Below are 19,688 nucleotides of genomic sequence, written 5' to 3'. Positions count from 1 at the left end.
CGTTCCCTTTCATGGGCTCAATGTACTTGGTCACATTAGTTTGTTTTTGTTTTTGTTTTTGTTTTAGGCGCATGTTAAATAAAAATACTTTGCTTATGCAAAAAAAAATGCATGAAAGAAGAAAAAAATATTAACTACATACGATGTATATATAATTCCGACTATTTGTTTCTCTTAACTACTTCATCATAGGAGCTAATCCAATGGGAGGCTACACCAGGCGATCTAATCTGGCAATGACCCGCGCCACGTTCGGCAAAATAAATTATCCCTACTAGAGATGTGTCATCCTCCCATTTTTTTCCCTACATCCATAGTTTTCATGCGATCATCTGGCATCCTAAAATAACAACACTTATTACAAAGAAGAAACATAATCCATATAACCGTACGGTAACGACGGGCGCGGTGTGCCGCCGCGCGGTGATAAGCTAGTACATATACTAAACCTGGCCAGGTTTCCTTTTCCTTGTTTTCTTGACTTTTTCCTACCAGTAAAAATCGGGCCAGTGGGGAGGCGACACCTTATTTAGTGAGGGATCTGGCTGGGTAGGATCTTGGGTGTGCCCAATGATTTTACATGGGATTGAGACATTCTTTTTGTTGTATTGTGAGTTTGTGCTTGAGTGCATGTATCTGATTTGACTACATAGATCAAATGGATCTTGCTGACTAGCATTTTTGGCAGTTTGTGTATGCAGCGCCTGCTTGTTGGTTGCATTTGCATGTCCAGAATTGTCTCGGCCATCGCGGATTAGTGTGGGCAGGTGCAGCTTTTTTCCCTTCCATGTGTTGTTGGTTATACCTGGCGCTGCCACGTTGTATGATGCTGTAAATTTTTTAGCACTTTTCTCCCCATCTACCCACGTCTGTCTCGAAGGCAAATATCGTGCACGGCTGAACCACCGCTTCACCGTCATATATCTACTTTAATGAAGCAGTTGGTAGTCTCGCTTTCAGGTTTATTTTCGTCTAGTTTATTTTCGTCCGGTTTATTTTGGTCGGTTTTTTTTCGCGTCATATCCCACCACCGTCTCTCTCGTTGGTTTATTTTCGTCCGCGCAGGCACTGCCCGTAAGGGTTTCCATGCCCTGCAAGGTCGGAGCGGTGGCGGCGGCGGCAGCAGCAGGCAGTCATACGCACGACGAATGGTGGTGGTGGCGGCGGTTTCTGGTCATCATCCTGTCAGGGTCGTCGTGCGCAAGCACCAACCAGACGGGTCCGGGCACCGGTCTCGAATGAGTTGGGTCCGTCCGAGGCGCGCCAAGGCATCGCCAAAGCCCAAGCCCGAGACTCCGGCCAATCGAACTCGGCAGCCCCCGTCTTGGCGATCTCGCGACACTGGCCATGTCAGTGAGTACCCCTCCCTTCAGATCTCGATTCGCCCCCACTTGATGGCCCGCTCCCCTCGCCCCTGTAGATCTTCTCCGCCGCCAACGAGTGGTAGCAGCCCACACAACGTAGATATGCCGTCCTTTGTTCGCCCCACGAGCCGGTCACCGATGGCTGCCACATTGATTCGTTCATCCTCCCAGTAGTTGCACGCGGCGGTCCTGCCCTCTCCGGTCTGAGTAGAGGCCCGTTTTTCCTGATGGTGGTGCGCATCCGGAAATTGCGCGTCCTCCCGATGGTGCCAGTGGCGGTGGCTTTCTCCCAACTGTTTCTCCCTTCAATCCCTACCCCTGACTCTGGATGCAAGTGGAGCGAGCAGCGACCAGCCCGCACTGGCTAACGCGGGTGTTCGTCGTCCTACGGAGTATAGCTAACCTACACAAGATGCGCTATGAAACTGTGACGAATGGCTAAATACAGAGCAGGTAGGCATTGGTACAAGCTGACTTGCACCACACACACCGGCGAGAGTGTATCCTTTGCCATATTATTCAGGTCCCGATCAGGTTCCCTATTGCACGCCCATGAACAATCTCCAGCACCTACTCCAGCAGCGCCGCCTCTCCGCCCGCCGTGGACACGCTGCACACTCATTGCCGCATCACACTCTTTGCCACCGGGTGCGCCACCACAACCACCCGCCCTCAGCTGATGCGCACAGCCGGACCAACTGGGTCATCATCAGCTCCGTGGCATGCCTGGTGTTGTTGCTGGGGCACAAATTGAGGAGCGCACGCTGTGTGGGATGAGCCTGTTATACAATACAGTCGTGCACCTCTATCGCGTCGAGAAGGACAGGAATTCTCAGGAGAGTTTTCTCCCTTTCGCAGGATACGCGAGACGGTGCGACGTCTGCTGGACAAAGCGGTCGGACTATTTGAGACCGCTTGACATGATGTGGTTGGCCCGGCGCCGTTTTGCGGGTTTTCTTCATGGGACGGCGCAGCGGCTTAGTGGGCTGTCCCCCCCTCCCCCACCCACACACACGCAAACACACACACTTGCATCCTTACCCCTGACCCATTGATTCTTCCCTGTTTGCTTTGAATTTGATGTTTAACTGTACAACTGGGTCATCATGAGCTCCATGGCATGCCTGATGTTGTCGCTGGGGCACAAATTGAGGAGCGCACGTTGTGTGGGATGAGCCTGTTATACAATACAGTCGTGCACCTCTATCGCGTCGAGAAGGACAGAAATTCTCAGGAGGGTTTTCTCCCTTTCGCAGGATACGTGAGACGGTGCGACGTCTGCTGGACAAAGCGGCCGGACTATTTGAGACCGCTTGACATGATGTGGTTGGCCCGACGCCATTTTGTGGGTTTTCTTCACGGGACGGCGCAGCGGCTTAGTGGGCTCCCCCTCCCCCTCCCCCCACCCACACACACGCAAACACACACACTTGCATCCTTACCCCTAACCCATTGATTCTTCCCCGTTTGCTTTGAATTTGATGTTCAACTGTAGGACTGAATTTTGAAGTTTGTCTTGGTTCATCTTGAATTCCCTCTGACCCCTAATCATCTGTGTGTAGTAGAACTACTTGTCCTTCCTATACCTCCACTAACTTTTTTCTTACTATATCATAATTGTTTGATTATTGGCAAACAAAACAGCAATTATTTACCTTATTCTTTTTATCTACAGATTGGTCCGGCAACATAGAGAGGAAGCTGCAAAGAAGCTCCAAGTGGATGTAGAGGTACATGTATCTGTGATTTTAGGACCACTACAGCCAAAGTTTTCATGAAAACTGCAGGGTTGCTTAAGAGGAACAAACAGTTCTTAAGTTCATTACATTAGAGTGGCTGCTCAGCTGTAAATTAGTAATACATGCACATAGAGACTAATCTGCTATGTTCAGTAGTAAAACATCAATTAAGTTCAATACATGGTTCATGTATTGCATATGATGGTTCAGATATGGTTTATTCCATTCAGGCTATTCTGCTATGTTATGAGTTTGGGCATTTGGACGAAGAGAGCAAATCAATTATGGAGAAGAATTTTTGTGTGCCGTGGATTTGCCATTGATGATTTAGACTTTAGTTTGCACCATCATTGTAGTATTATATTACTAAACAATTGATTTTTTTCATTTAGACATTTCTTTTTGGTAGGCACACCTATGTCAACATATTGTGCCCTCCTTAAATTCAGTTACAAGTACTTATGTGTGTGTGATGTTGCCTTCTCTTATGATGTGCTCATAGGCCAAAGTGATTTCTCCTCTCTTTATCTGTAAAACTATAACCCAACATTCTTGGCCGCCCACCCATGTGTGCAGAAAGCCTGAGCCCAAGAAAACTCCATCGTGGCTCACTGCTTCTGCTGATGAGTCGTATAAAAAGAGTCATGTGCTATCCATTTATTATTATTATTATTATTATTATTATTATTATTATTATTATTATTATTATTATTATTATTATAAGTTCATCGCTACCACTTTTACTTCTCTTTATTGTTTTATGTGCTTTTGTATAATATGCTATTATAGGATATTTTCTTGTTCCAATCAAATCCATAATATAGTTCATCCTTACAAAATAGTAGTGTCTACTTAACTAATCTGTACTAAGATCTGGTGGCTTTGGTAGTTTCATCAGTATCTTGCACTTCTTATATATAAGGTCTCTTTAGGAACTTCTAAATTTTTATTTTGTCATTAGTGGTGTGGTGTGTCTGGTCAAATTGGTATTACTAATAGCTTTCTTTCAGTTTTCTCTTCAATTACAACTTGTGGAATTTGAGGAGAATCTGTGCACCAGCATCCGACTCCTTGATGTTGCTCTGATCATATTGTGTAAATATATTTCTAATAAAGCAATCGCCCGATGGTGTACATGTTAGAAATAACAAGATGTAATCATCAAGTGTGATAGATGGCAACATCATGATGGGATGGTATGTACTGTTTTGCTCATCAATAGGTTAGTCTTTCATTCTCTTGGAGCCAGTATGTTTTTTGTTATGCAAACAATTAGAAAATATCTAATTTCTATGGTTGGCAGGGGGAGCTCAAGGTCATGGCGGGGCTTCGATTTTTCTTGTAGAAAAGAGAGACAGAGGAGGATCCAGGGAGGAGAGGTAGGAGAAGAAGGACGGGGAAGTAAGAAGGGTGCAGTAGGGGTGAGTGTGCTTCCGCCTGCCATGCCCAAGGCTTGATCTGCCGCCGCCTCTCCTCTACCCATGCTGTCTGTGACACGTCAGATCCCCAGCTGCCGGCACTTCTCCTCTGCCCATGGGCCATGGCTGTTCTGATGCATCAAATCCGTAAGCTTCCAGTCGCATCTCCATCTCTTGCAGATTGATTTAAAATTGGGACCTCTAATGATGGTGCCGTCCCTAACAAAGACTGCAGATCGATCTGCTGTAACATTGGCTGGGTGTTCTCTTCTCGACTCTACCAACACTCTGGAGTTACAAGCAATTACATCAGGTAGATATATCTATGTTCTTTTTTTTTTGCTTTGAGCTGCTTTGATTTTATTGGTAAACGGGGAGAGGCTGGTGAGCTGTCAGCACATCTTGGCCACAACTGATTTACAGAAAGACGAATAGACATGCAGACTAAGCTCCATAGCAAAGGGATTTTGGTAGTACATGCCATGTTTATGCTCACTGTTGAATAGTCTGTATATAACTATTTATGCAATACTTGAACCATAGGAGCAATTCATTCTGTATATTTTGCTGGGGATTGTGCCTTGCAGTCAATTTATAGAAGGGTAAGATGTATCGCAATATCTTTGACTTGCATTCTCTGTGATGTCAAGTAAGAAAATAGAATATATACTCTTGAATTATCTTTTCTTTTTTTTGATGTCTTTATCTTACTTATATAATCCAATTGGCATTCGCTAGAGTTTCTGTTGATGAAACATTTATTTTGTGATGTGAGGAGGTTCTGTTTGTGACTTTGCAATCAATATTCATAGATACGGTTCGTAGATCATGATATCTGCACAATCTAAATCTACTTCCTGTGACCATATATTGTATTAATGGGTTGTGTCAGGATTATTTTATCAACTATTGGGTTGTTGATCTACATTACGGTTTAATTCTTACATGAATTAATGTTGACTCGATTCCCTGTGGTAGGTTGAGAGGCTTCTCCTCTCATGATTTACTCTGATTAGTTTGCTTGGCTCCATGCTCCTCATGATTTCTTTGAATTTTTCTGTAGGAGCTCGGTCAAAAATCACCTAAGAAAAATATGTCGTTCTTCTCTACAAGGGTTGCATGTGGAATTTGAGGAGAATTTGTGCACCAGCATCCGACTCCTTGATGTTGCTCTGATCATATTGTGTAAATATATTTCTAATAAAGCAATCACCCGATGGTGTACATGTTAGAAATAACAAGATGTAATCATCAAGTGTGAGCGATGGCAACATCATGATGGGATGGTATGTACTGTTGTGCTCATCAATAGAGTTAGATCACTTTTCTGTCTGAGAGTCGATTTTTTGAGCGTTAGATGGATTAACAAGTACCAAAGATTGATGCCAAGCAGAACTAAAACCTGTCCATGGATTACCTTTAGTCCCACATTCCAATCAACAACATTGGGCCGAGCAAGCGAGCGGGTGGTGCAAGAGTCAATGGGCAGCCGGTGGAGACTGAGTGGTGAGCGGCGGTGGTGAGGTCGAGCGGTTGGCACCAGCGGCGAGTAGGAAATTACCGTGACGGGCGAGTAGGTGTCACGATTGCATCACAATTGGAATAAAGTAAACAATGCATACGTGTGGCCATTGACTGATTTTGTGTGTTGTGTTCTTGTGTTAACAGCCAGCCAAATCAATCAGCCAAGGGCCATTATATACGTGAGTGTATTAGCAGTGGGTATATCTGAAGATTATTTCTCAACTCGGCATGTGGGTAGAGACTAAAAAGACGATGCCATGGTAGCATGGCAGACCTGGCAAGTGCCACGAACATCGTGATATTATTCCTTTTCTTAATTCCTTGATTTGAAAAATAATTTGCTCTGCGTGTGTAGGAACATAGCAGTCGGGCAAACGACACTTTGGCATCTTGATCTATCAAGGGAAATAATTTCTTTACTTTAGAAAATATGGGTTTGGATTGGTCTGTTGAGTTATGGCTGGCTGATCGGAATATTTTTTTTCTATTTAAAAAATGTAGCAAATAGAGATTGGTCCGTTGAGTTATGGCTGGCTGATCGGAATAATTTTCCTATTTAAAAATGTAGCAAATAGCATTTCATTAGAGATGGCTTTGCAGAAAATTGCAAATCGCGCAAACCAAGCCATTGCCACCTCGTCACTCTCGCCGGGAGCGACAACAACCGCCGGTCTCCTTCATCCGGATGCCCTGCAGCACAAGTCACACCGCCATCGCCTGGGACTCGACCTCCGGGAAGTTTAGGCCTGTCTTCGGCCGTCCGGCACGCCACACCGCCACGTCGTAGGCACGAGCGGCCTCATCGGCGGTGGGATACGTGCTGAGCCACCAACGCTGCCCGGCGTCGGAGAACTCCAGTCCGAAGTTCCCGGAAGGGTTCGCCCTCATGCCGAAGAAACCATACTTTCCCTTCGGCGTCTTCGGGGAGCGGGCGGGGGCCGAGCGGGGCGCGGGGCGGCGACATGCGGCGCGGGGCGGCGACATGCGGCGCGGGGCGTAGGCGGCCGGAGAGGAGGCGTGCGGGGTCAGGGTGGCCGGAGCGGAGCGGAGCGGAGGCGAACACGATGGTTCAGCGTGGTGGCAGGCAACGGCCTAGACGGGGTGGAATCAATGGCGGGGGTCTGGATCTACGGCGGGGCGAGACCTTAAAAAATTAACCTGTAACTCTTGCAAAATATTTCAAGAGCCCGTGGCAACGCACGGGCAGTCTACTAGTGAACCTATAAAATCTGCCCTGCCGTTAACTCCCAGCATCGCCATTCCTCGGTCCGCCGTGGAGTGGCGGTAGCCCATCCAACCCGTCTACGCTTCAAGCTCGCGGCTGCTGCGATCGACCTCGAGTTAGCCGTCTTCACCTTGACCCTCTCTCCTCTATGATGGATCGCAGGGCAAAAATCTGATCTGAAGAACTCAATCTCAAGCTAAGCAAACCCTAAACTTACGAACAAGAAAGAAGATAATTTGGTGCAGCAATACGAGCTGCTTTTCATGGTCCTTTTCATTGCATTATATAGGGATACAAATCACGTCCAACACGGCACAGGTCCAACACGACGCGACCCGGTACAACGCCGGTTTACAAACCTTTCCTAATACGACCTAACCTCGTATGTATACTGAACCGACTTAAATAATTCCTAACACAGCACGTCACCTAACCTGAAGCTTAATTGCTAACACTCTACCCCGCCTTCCGTCTTGTTTGGCCCTTTCAATCCCTGCTCCACCGATCAGAGGTGTCGCGGAGTCTCAGCTAGCGAGGCCGTCGGGTACACGGTGATGGCATATGTGCGCACGCCGGCTAGGGCAGAGGCCCTGATCGCCGCTGGAGTGTGCCTAGCGGACACGGCGGCCTCCATCGCCGCTACCTCCGACATGGTCTTCACGGTGGTCGACGATCTCCGGAAGATCATGGTCGGCAACCCCGGCGACGTCCGTGCCGTCGGCGGCAGCGCCGCCCACAGGAAGGTGCCTGGAGGGAGGTGCATGCAGAATTGTAGACTATGGCGGCGGTCATGAACGCGACAATGGTGTGTGGGCATGTGAGTTCCAGCGGGCCGTTGTTGCCGGACACCACCGGCGTCGACAATCTTCGGAAGGCTTGCAGCACATGAACACAACCTGATGACCTCCGGCCCTTCGGTTTCTGCCGGTAGAAGCAGAAGGACTGGGTGCAGGGACATGGCGGTGCGGACGAGAGGTTGTGGCGCGTCATCTTCGCGGCGGACGCTTCGAAGACCTGCAGCACGGCCGTCGGGTGTCGTCCTCCGCCTCATGCTTCGGTAACAAAAAAGCGTCAGCACCATGGCCCTTGACTCCTATGGCCCCTTTATGCTGGCTGCGACCGCCCCCCATGGCCCCCCACTTCGATGATGGGTGGATCCTGAGTGCGGACGGAGGGAACTGTGACACTGCAAGCCTCGTCGTTCGTGAGGCGACCAGAGCCAGAGGTACTATATATGTGCCCATGCTCATGCGCCGCCTCGCCATTCCAGGGCTCTTGGTCGTTTCCATGACGCCGGAGTCGCGTCATGTAGCGCCCGCCTGTACGCAACCATCTCGGGCGCGGGAAAGCACGCCGCCCAGCCGTGCCCGCGATCAGCCGCCGTGGCCATGCTGTTCTTGTCACTCGCCGGAACCGGCGCCGTAGGCTGCGTCCCCTCGGACGCTCAGTAATCAAGTATCCGTGCGTTGCCTTGTCGGTGTTGTCCTGCAGGTGGCTCAGTATCCGTGCCTTCCACCCTGCATCCGCCCAGATCGACGCAGCACATGCTAGCCCGGTGGTGACCACCACGGCCAGGAGCAGCGTCCAAGAGGCCAGACATGCTAGCTCTTGGCAGCCGGTCGCTGGCTTGCTGCATGGCAGCACCGATACGTAGCATAGGTCAGTGTCGTTGGCGTACTGGCTCCCCGGCAGCGTGTTGATCTACCCGTGCTGCGGTATTTCTCCTATGTGTTTGTTGGCAGAGACGTTGAGCAACATGACGAAGGAGAGGCCGGAGAACAATTTCGCTACGAGATCCACCGCGCGAATTCGTTTTGCTATAATTCGGTTCAGTTACACGCCTGATTAATCGCTATAGCCTGACTCTGTATGTGTCCATCATGAGTAACTTGATAAAGCTATAATGTCAGTCTTTGGTTAACAATTGCACTTCTAAAGTCTAATGTCAATGGAGTAAATCTAGACATGAATTGACATGAATTGCAATCAAGATTAATAATTGGATGTTCTCTCTTTCTTTGACCTTGATTAAGATTGTGTTATCAGGAAAAGGTAATTAGGTATCTCCCTTGCTACATAATTTTGTAAATTATTCTATTTCAGATGACATAGCAATGTTGCTGGACATGCCTCTCAACAATACATACATAGGTGACCACGTTACGGCCAAGAGCAGTGGCCAAGAGGCCGTACTGAAATAGAGCTTCCCTTCGACGGTTTTTGAACAAGCTCTCAAACTGAAGGTGCATAGTGTTGCTCCCAATCCTTTTCTGTAACTAACACTGCCAATACTTGCATGCTTGCTATAAACTATACTTGATGTAGGTGAGTGGCACTGTGAAGTGATTCCATATTATGGCAAGTTACCAATGTCAACAGACAGAACAGTGGATTATTTTATCTACTTGGGTTTTACCATTTTATATATTTATTTTAAGCTGAACCTGTTATATCCAGCTGTGAACATATCCATCTTCTTGAACTTTCTTTCTTCCTTTTTTTTCTTTTTGCAACATGAATGGATTAGTTAGGCTAGCAAAATGAGATCTATTTGGGCGTGATGCATGCATAAATAATAGTTTGCGTCAGCTTGCACATTCTCAAGCAGAGTCATACCACTAAACCACTGCATAAATACAGAGCATATGTGGATTCGCCTTCATTTTTGAGAAATTTCTGCAGTTTCTTCTCCGCGTAACATTCATATGTGGATTCGCCTTCATTTTTGAGAAATTTCTGCAGTTTCTTCTCCGCATAACATGTTCATATGGGAAATGTATATCATCACTTTGAATCAGCTATGATCGTGGCTGACCTCTCAGTGGAGAGGGGATGGGGAAAAGGAGACACCGCCATCTATTTTATTTTCAGTCATTGGTAGTAATGTTTATGTTTGAATGGAGGGAACAATTGTAAAATATTAGTTGTCAGCCTTCATGCAGTACTGACCAAGCTTATTAAAATGCCATATTTGCTTCATCAAAGCATTTGCTTATGTTAGCACTGCCATCGGTAGGACATAGCATTCAGCTTAGTCAATTTTACTCAAGAGGAGGTGCATGTTGGCAGTACTATTTTTGCTGTCTAATTTGGCTTGATGTTGCTCAGTCTGCACTAAAAAAGATCATCGAAATGCACCAGCAAGGCGATGTTGCCCAAGCTGCCTTGGAATACCTGCACTTAATTTAAAGTAGTCATAAAAAAATTCACATGATGTCTCAACAACAATTTACAAAGGCCCTTTACCACTTCGAACCAATTAGGCAGGGAGCTCCACCAGAATATTGTAGACCAGAAGTGAATGTACTGTGTTTAATCTTATTAGAAATGTATCAGTATGTGCTTTATGTTCCCTAATATGTACTCTCTCCGTCCAGAAATACTTGTCGTAAAAATGGATACAAATGGATGTATCTAAAACTAAAATACATCTAGATATATCCATTCCTTGGACAAGTATTTCCGGACGGAGGGAGTACCACACATGATGAATATAAATGTCTAATTTTTGGTTGCTTCTAAGCACGACTTCCTTTATTGTGCCTACAACCTTAGGGCATCTCCAGCCGCGCCCCAGGAAGGCCTTCCCAGACATTTCTTTTGCGCCGGCGCCGAAAAATCGGCCCAGTCGCGTCCCCAGGAGCCCGATTTTCGCCGGCCTGAGCCGAAAACAGCGCCGGCGCACCCAGACCGAACCCGGCGCGCTGGGGGGCGCCCGGCGCCGACACGGCTCTCTTCTCGGCCCTTCGTCGTCCTCATCGCCTCGTTTCCCGCGGCGAATCAATGCCAAAGCTGCCGCGCTGCCGCGCCGGTCAGCCTGCGCCGTTGATGCCTCACGGGCGACGCAGTGAAGGCCGGATGACGCGCGTCCCTCGCCCGCCACGCGTACACACGGCGGGCACGCGTACGGGCGGCGCCTCGGTCTATATAAGACGCGCCCCAGCGAGCTCGGCGATCTCACACTCTCTCGCCGTCGTCGTTCCTCCCTCTCCTCTCTCTCGCCGTCTCCAGTTCATCACACCCATGCCCGAGCGCTTCCCAGGCGACGGCGCGGCGGCGAACGGCTTCGGCCGCCGCCATCTTCACGAGGACGAGACTCGCCTCCTTTTCGAGGCCGAGTACCCGGTCCCGCCGGACATGCGGGTGCCTGGGAAGTGGAGGATCAGCGCCGGCGGCGTGCCGGTGCCCCCGGTACCCACCGGCGCGGCGCGGCGTGCGAAGATCGCACGCATCCGCTCGTCCCTGCCGCGTGAGGGGAGGGAGGGGCCACGGTACGTCCCCGACTCCCCGCTCTGGGAGCCTTATTTCCGCCGCCGTCACGCCCGGCAGCTCGAGGCCACCAACGGCTTCGTGCCCTCCGGCAGGCTCAACGCCACCGGACGGCATCGGTGGTGGGGCGTGCCCGGGCGCACGTTGGAGGCCGTCCTCGAGTACATCGAGGGCGGCAACACGCCGCGCCTCGAGTACCCCGCTCCCCCGTCCTTCTCACGCCGCCGGGGAAGCTCCTGGACCCCGAGGCGCATGGAGACCGGGGGGTCCTCCTCCTCGTCCGGCGGCTCTCCCTGCCTCCACCTCCGCCCCGTCAAGCCGGAGCCCCAGGGCACACCTGTCAGCGTGCGCACCCGCAGCTCCGGCGTCCGCATCGGCGACAACGCCTCCCCCACCGGCCGCTTCGTCCTCGTCGAGCCCAAGCCGGAGCCCGGCCTCCCCGCGGAGTACGAGGAGATAGCCTGGTGCGGCTTCTCCGACGAGGACGCCCTGCGATGGGCGCGGGACGACTATCTTCGCGACGAGATGGTCCGGCAGCGCCGGGCCCTGGAGGAGATCGCTGCCCGCAAGCGTGGGCGCGAGGACGAGCACGGCGTCATGGTCCTCGACAGCGACGACGACGACGACGCCCCCGGACCGTCCAACCCGCCGCGCCAACCGGGGAAGGGATGCAGCAGGGACGGCGGAGGTGTCGGCGGGGGCGACGACGACAACGGCGGCGGCGGTGACTACACGCGGTTCTACAGCCTCCTCGGCATGTAGAACCGCGTGGGCGGGCGGCGAGGGGGACAGCGGGGGTAGCCCGCGGTAGTTTTTTCTTTTTAAAAAAAAAATATGTTTAAATTTGAACGAACTAGCCCGTGTTTGCGTCGTGTTTGCGCCGATTTCGAACTTTTTAAAAACCCGTGGGGGCCGCGACTGAGGGGCATCACGCCCCCAGTGCACGGTTTAGCGCCGGTGCGCCCCAGGGGGCGACTTTTTGCCCCTCCTGGGGGGCCAACGGCTGGAGATGCCCTTAGCCACATAGTTATTTAACTTCAAAGTGAAATTCATTGTATACAGCAAAGACCAAGATAACATGTATAAACACAACGTATCGACGGGGCGCGGCGTGCCGCCCGCGCGGGTATGCTAGTATCTACTATAATCAATCAACATGCGTGGCGGACGTAGAGCTCGTGCCGCTTTCTTTCTTCCAGGAGAAGAAAGACAGGCGATCACGCCCCCGCCGCCAGGGCGTCTTTCTCCGCCGCCGTCCTCCGGCGGCTCCCCTCCGCGGACGACCTCGGTCATCGGCGGTGAGGGGAGCCGCCGGATCCACGCGTGTGGATTGTTTTAGGCATTAGTTATTTATTTTTTGGGTTGTTCATTGTCATGGCTTCGGCGGTGGCGATGGCGGCGCCGACTAATAAATCTTCAGATCCTTTCCCAACGAGGCGATTCGCTTTTGGGGTGGATTTGGAAACCAGACTGTTCAAGCAAGGATGGTGTGGCGGCGGCGACATCCTCGTGGTGGACCTGTGTCCTCGGGCTCCGCCGTTGCGACGACGTTTGCTCCAGCGTCGGCGTGGAGCTTGGGAGGTAGTCCAGGAGCGGATGCAGATTGTGGTCTGCATCGGCGGCATCTGGAAGATGGTGGATCTGGGTTCGTGGTTCGTGGAAGGCAGGTATGGTTTCCTCCACCAACGTCTTAGTTGTGCTGGGGTGCCAGATCTGGAGTTCGATGGCGTGTCCGGGGTGTTGCCCCGGTCTGATTCGTTCAACGGCAATGGTTTCGCCTTTATTGGCGAGCCACCTTGGAGGTCCGCAAAGCTGCATATCAGCGATGGAGCCGCGTCGAGCTCGGGTGTGGAGGTGATCCGTCATTTTCTCCTTTGGTGGCTGCTATGGTGGTGCCAGAGGCAGGTGACGGACGCTGGTGTCAAGCTCAGAGAATTCTTCAGTCTTGTTTGTAATTTTACTTCTTGGCTGGTGTTTCTGTGTGCAAAGGCTAGCGTTCTGCTGTCTTTTCAAATTTGTCAGGTCGGTATGTACATGGCTTGTACTATGATCCTTATTATGATATAAATGAAACACGTATTACCATGAAAAAAAATCAACATGCGTGGCGCTGAAAATACACCGCTCAATATGTTCACATATCTGCCGGGAATAGATAAGCTCAGTCCTCGGAAGAAGTAGGGTACGCAGTTTCATGCAAACGAGAAGAGTCCTCGGCGGGCAGATCACCATAAGCATGTCCCTCCAAGGAGTGAATCTCGCCCTCCCCAGAACCGCGCACCGCTTCAAGCACCGGCAGCTTCGCGTCCTCAGATCGTAGCACATCGACAGCCTGCGTCACCGACGGCCGCTGCATCGGATCGTGGTGCGCGCACCAAAGCCCCGTCACGAGCAGACGCTCCATCTGCGGCCTGTCGAACCCGCCGCCCAGCCTCCTGTCTGCCGCGTCAAGGATCTGGTTCCGGCGGTACATCTCCCGCACCGACGCCAGCAGCGCCGCCGAGGCCTGACCCGGCCCCCTCGACGTCGGCCGCCTGCCGCAGGCGATCTCCAGGAGCACGACGCCGAAGCTGTACACGTCGGACTCGGCGCTCGGCCTGCGGCCGTTGACGAGCTCCGGGTCGATGTACCCGACGGTGCCCGCCACCACCTGCGTCGTCCGCGGCTCGGCGCCGTGGTCGACGAGCCTCGCCAGCCCGAAGTCGCCGAGCTTGGCGTCGCCCGACGCGTCGAGCATCACGTTTGCAGGCTTGATGTCCCCGTGCACGACGCGCTGCTCGCACTCCGTGTGGAGGTACCGCAGCGCGGAGCCCAGCCCCAGCGCGATCTTGTACCTGCACTTTGGTTGCTCGGCCAAGTCGTCTCCGTGTCCTCCGTACACCTCACGTCGATGGCGATGAGCTTGCTGCTGCGATCCTCAGTCTCCGGGCTGAAGCAGGCAAGGCGGTGGCCCCTATACCAGCACCAGTCCGTGCCTCCGTGGTGGAATTCTTGGGACAGGAGGAAGCCGAGGTTCTGCCCGTGGCCATGGGGCGTCGTCGGAGTGAAACAGAAGGGCATCATCGCATCGCCGGCACACGACGAGCTGTGGCTGTGCAGGCCCGGAATAATTTGAAAGGAGAAATTGGTGGCGAAGCTTACCATCTCGCCCGTGGGGCTTTCCCATGGCGGCACTCTCTTGGCGTACGACACCCGGCGGCCGGTGCTGTGATGGATCATGTATGCACTCGCACTCGCAGTGATGGATGCAGGCTCGGGCAAGATGAGGATTGGGATTGCGGTGGGGTGGGGTGGGAGAAGTCGAGATCAAAGGACGGCGAGACAGCGGAATGGGCATGGATTGATGAAGTGGAACCGAAGTAGAAGCAGAACAGCAGGAACAGGGCAGGGAGGCAGGAGCTCCTCGCTTGTGTGAGATCTAAAACGAGAGTGGATTTTTCGTGGATACCACAGCCGGACGAGCGTTAATAGACTCGGTCCTCGGTCATGGTCAACCTGTTAGAATAGAATATAGATAGAATGGATTAAACACATGGTACAACTGTGTGCTAGAAGTTTTAGTCACTAAAAATTGATCATTGCTCAACTTAATTAAAGAAAAAGACTAGCACATGTGCCTGTGCTTTTAATGGGAGAACAAATTATCGTGCACAACAATGTAAATTATATTTTCAACATGTGCCTGTGCGTTTTAATGGGAGAACAAACTATGGTGTACAACAATGTAAATTATATGTTTCACCGTCTCACCGTCTACATCGCTATCGTTGTGACTGCGGGGATGGATAGATTAGAATTGTTTACAATTTGGTCATGCCTTGTCTTCTACTTTAAGTTGATTATTATACTCCTATATATACTTCCTTCTAACAGTCATAAAGAAAATGCATGATACTAGTATCATATCATATGCATAAGTAGTACCATAAGTTAGTATCTTAGGTTGCGTTATTTATTGTCATGCATTACCGAAGTAGTATCATACACCAATATCATGTGCATGATACTACTATATGATACTCCCCACTACGACCAGCATTATTTCCCGTGTGTATCATCGTGTCCCACAATCCCGCATTTGATTACGGCGATTAATGCTTTTGATGGTGCAACGTCCTCATATGCTCTCGGATGTGAACAGTTTTTTTAAGGTACAAACCATTCAAAATAAGCATTTTTTTTATTTTGTGGCAAAGATGAAGGAATGCTTGAGGAGCTTGCAAAGTTTTATCATGAAATCACAAATCATAGAAGTCATGGCGAAAACAAAAATCGATGCTCTGAAAATGATACTTCCAATGCATTTTGGAGCTTTGATTTTAAACTGCTTGTCACGACTTCTACAAATGTGATTCCATGGCTTCGAGACATATGGTTTTGGACACACGGAGGTACTCGTCCCACAAATTTGTAGTCGTGCCATACGCAAATATTATCAATGCAGTTGTGCAACTCTGGTTTGGACCCATTATTCTTCAATATGAAGTAGTCATTGTTGGTCCGGACACCATTGAGAGAGAGGCGGGAGGTGGGTGGGTGTATGGCGTATGACACAGGTGTGGTAGGCGGGGAGTGCAGCGGAAACAGCCGGACAACCGGGGTGCAGAAAACGTTTGTTTTGTGTCCACTTTGGACCCAAATCACGAGCAATTATGGTCTAGAAATGGGTCCAGACATGCACAAAACAGGGAAAAATGAGATGGGTATGCCGATGGGCCGTTGTTTTGTTAGTTTGGACACAAACAAACACACACAGACGAAATGGGGTCATGCGTTGGAGTTGGCCTAATTAGATTGAGCTAATTTCACCCCTCATATATCTGCGGACATGTCAGAACGGTATGCACGAATAGGAAATCTTATTTGCCCGCACATGCAGCCGCACGTCTCAAATTGTTTGGACACATACATGTGATTGGTGGAGTTAGTTTGCGGCCCACTAAAATGACGAAAGGAAGAAGGAGGAAAGAAAGAACGTGGTCCGGAGTGGGCCACGTCCAACGCAGCTGGTATCTAGGCTCAGAGGACGGTGGCGGGCCGAGGTGCCTTGGAGGCCATGCCTACGAAGTTTGTTGTCTACTATTTAGTTTAGTTTAATTTCGCACGAGCTCATTAAATTTCGTTAGTTTGCATGTAATATTTTTTTTCGAGAACACCTCGAAAGGGGCAGGGGGTTCCTGCATTTCATTGAGAAGAAGAGAGTTGGTCCCGTTTATAAGGAAAATCGGACCCGAAAATCTAACATTCTTGGCTAATCAGGGGAAACCGAATGAAAACTCAAAAAGAAAGAAAAAAAAGGAGAAAAAAGGCACTAGAACTTGGGGACAGGAACTAAGACAGCTGCAGCATCAAGGGACATCATCAGAGCCAGACACCAAAGCACCCAAACACAAGGCAGTTAGGGACCGGCTAGGTGTCAATCGACTGAAAATTGTATTCGGTCAGTCACTTTTTTGTGTAGGTGTGAACATGCGCAGCAGCAGAAAAAAAAAAGCCTAATAAGGCCGGCCACAACGGTGCTGACATGCATGCATGTCTCTGAGAGAGAGAGAGAGAGAGCTACTGAGAGATATCTGTCTTGTGCGCCTGCATGTGAAAAAAATGATAAAGAGAGAATGCATGCATGGCAGAGAGATATAATAAGAGAGGGAGTCAGAGCGTGAGGTAATCTTCTTTTTTGACCGTGGTTCAAATGCGGCAAAACAAAGTATTTCTGTCCCACAACAAAAAAATTCAAAAAAAAATGAATGAGTGGGATTGGTATTACCCTTCAGAAAAAAAACAAAATATATAAAACTAGTCCGGTAGAGACAAAATTTGCATATCATTTACACATAAATTGCACTTTTTTATAATTTGCAAGAATAAGCATATAATAGTAAAAGTTTGCCAAAAAGAAGAAGTTTTCTGAACATGAATGAATTAGTGGCGCTATTACCATTGAAGAAGAAAGAAAATAAAAAACTAAAACTAAATCAAAATAATGAAATGTGAAAGAATGAATAAGTGACAATGCTACTGCCTTTTAAGAAGAAAGAAAGTGAAATAAACAAAAAAAATGAAGAATGAATTAGTGACATTTTTATTACCCTTTATAAATAAAAGATAATCTAAAACAACAAATGTAAAAATTTGCACACAATTTACGCAAAAATTAGTGACATTTTTATTACCCTTTTATAATATGCATGAATAAGCATATAATTGTGGAATTTACACAAAATAGAAGTTTCCCAAGAAGCGATGAATTAGTGGAATTGGTATTACCCTTGAAAATAAATAAAATGAATGTAAATGTCACTAATGAAATATTATAAAAACAAAATAATGAAACCGTTTAAGAAGAAGGAAAATAAAAAATGAAATAATAAAATTTTCTAGGGAAGAATGAAACCTTTTAAGAAGAAAGAAAATAAAAAACAAAAACAAAAACAAAATAATGATGTTTTCTATGGAATAATGAAACCCTTGAAGAAAAAAACTGAAACTAAAACTAAAACTAAATAATGAACTTTTCTGTGTAAGAATGAAACCCTTTAAGAAGAAAGAAAATATAAACAATAAAATAAAAGCAAAATAATGAAGTTTTCTAGGGGAAAATGAAACCCTTTAAGAAGAAAGAAAATTAAAAAATAACTTGCACACAAGTATGCCCTGAAATTGCACTTTGTAATATGCAATAAACAAGCATATATAGTGCAATTTTTGCTCTCTATTATAATTTACATACATGGGGTATCATACTTCCGTGTATACTTACTTACTAAAACAAAAATCAAAACAAAACTTTCTAAGAAGACATCTAGTATAGTGGCATTGGTACCACCCTTTAAGAAGAAAGAAAGTAAAAATAACAATGATACAATTTGAACATAAATTACACGTTTTTTAGTTATGTAAGAATAAACATATAATAGTGAATTTTACATAAAAATAAAGATCTAAACAAGGAATGAATTAGTGGCAGTGGTATCGTCCTTCAAAACAGGAAACGAATTAAAACTACATAATAAAACAAATAATTTTTTATAAGAAAGAGTAAATTAGTGACATTGGTATTACTCTTAAGAAGAAAGAAAATACAATGAAACTTGCACATAACTTTGCAGTGAAATTGCACTTTTTATAATATGTAGTGAATACACAGTTAATAATGCAACATTTTGCAGTCTAGTATAATATACACAAATATTGTATAGTAATTTCATGCATACATACACATAATAATAGAAAACTGTATTTAATTAGCAAAAAATTAGCATTGTTATTACCTTAAAGAATAAAGAAAATTAAAAAAACAAAATTTTCCACACAATTAGCACAAAAATGCACTTTTTTATAATATATAGAATAAATATATAAGAGTGACGTTTCCGTACTCTAATGTAATTTGAACATGTATACATTTAAACACACTCAACATCCGGAAATACATGTAAAGAAAAAAAACAAAACTCAACAGAAAAATAGAAAAATAAAAGCAAACTCATGAAAAAAAGTATGCACACATGAAAATCCAGCCCAAGAAGGAAACTGACTGGCCCAAAATAGGGGGTCAGTCTAATCCAAACAGCCCAGTACAACAGCAAACAGGACAGAAAAAAGAAAAAACTACACAAATCTTAAAGCACAATCAATGACCAGAAAATTGATTGACAACAAACCTAAAAGTCAGCTGACTGAAATCTAGCTAAAGTGAGGCAGTTAGGCGAGGCTCAAGTGCAACCAAAATAACTGCCACTCGCCGAAGGGAAACTATCCATACTGAAAGACTCTTCTGACTCGGCCTCAAAGAATCATGTGCTAACATTATCATGTGGAAAACATTCTGACATGTCCAACTTTGACTTCCCAGCGATTCTCGCCAAAGAGCTCAACGCCTCGATCACTTGCGGTGAGAGCGGTTTTTTGTACATGTCCAGGTATGCTTGCATCTTTTGCTCTGGCCCCTCTGCTTTGCTGACCTCCGGCAACTCATCAAAAGCGTCCAACATTCTATACTCTGCACGCTTGGATGTCGGGATGTTGCACGCCTTGTTCTTCTTATCCAGACGCCCGCTCCGTCGCCCGCCATTCTTCTCCCCATGCGAAGGCACTGGGGTCCCAAGCAGAGGTTGTGGGAGCGAACAAGTAACCTTGCTGAGAAAAT

General features: G+C 47.8%; 1 long non-coding RNA gene and 1 pseudogene across 1 annotated transcript; one reads left to right on the top strand and one right to left on the bottom strand.

Annotated features, from left to right (window-relative positions):
* The first annotated feature begins 4,526 nt into the window (after positions 1 to 4,526).
* Positions 4,527 to 5,768, top strand: LOC123154985 (uncharacterized). The gene is made up of 3 exons (XR_006477148.1): positions 4,527 to 4,668; positions 4,750 to 4,834; positions 5,585 to 5,768. It is a non-coding gene; the product is annotated as an uncharacterized lncRNA (long non-coding RNA).
* Positions 5,769 to 13,699: 7,931 nt separating this feature from the next.
* On the bottom strand, positions 13,700 to 15,003 carry LOC123153623 (probable L-type lectin-domain containing receptor kinase S.7; annotated as a pseudogene).
* Positions 15,004 to 19,688: the final 4,685 nt, after the last annotated feature.

The sequence above is a fragment of the Triticum aestivum genome, chromosome 7A, assembly GCF_018294505.1.
Source record: "Triticum aestivum cultivar Chinese Spring chromosome 7A, IWGSC CS RefSeq v2.1, whole genome shotgun sequence".
NCBI classification, from domain to species: Eukaryota; Viridiplantae; Streptophyta; class Magnoliopsida; order Poales; family Poaceae; genus Triticum; species Triticum aestivum.
This window is presented reverse-complemented; position numbering and strand designations above follow the sequence as displayed.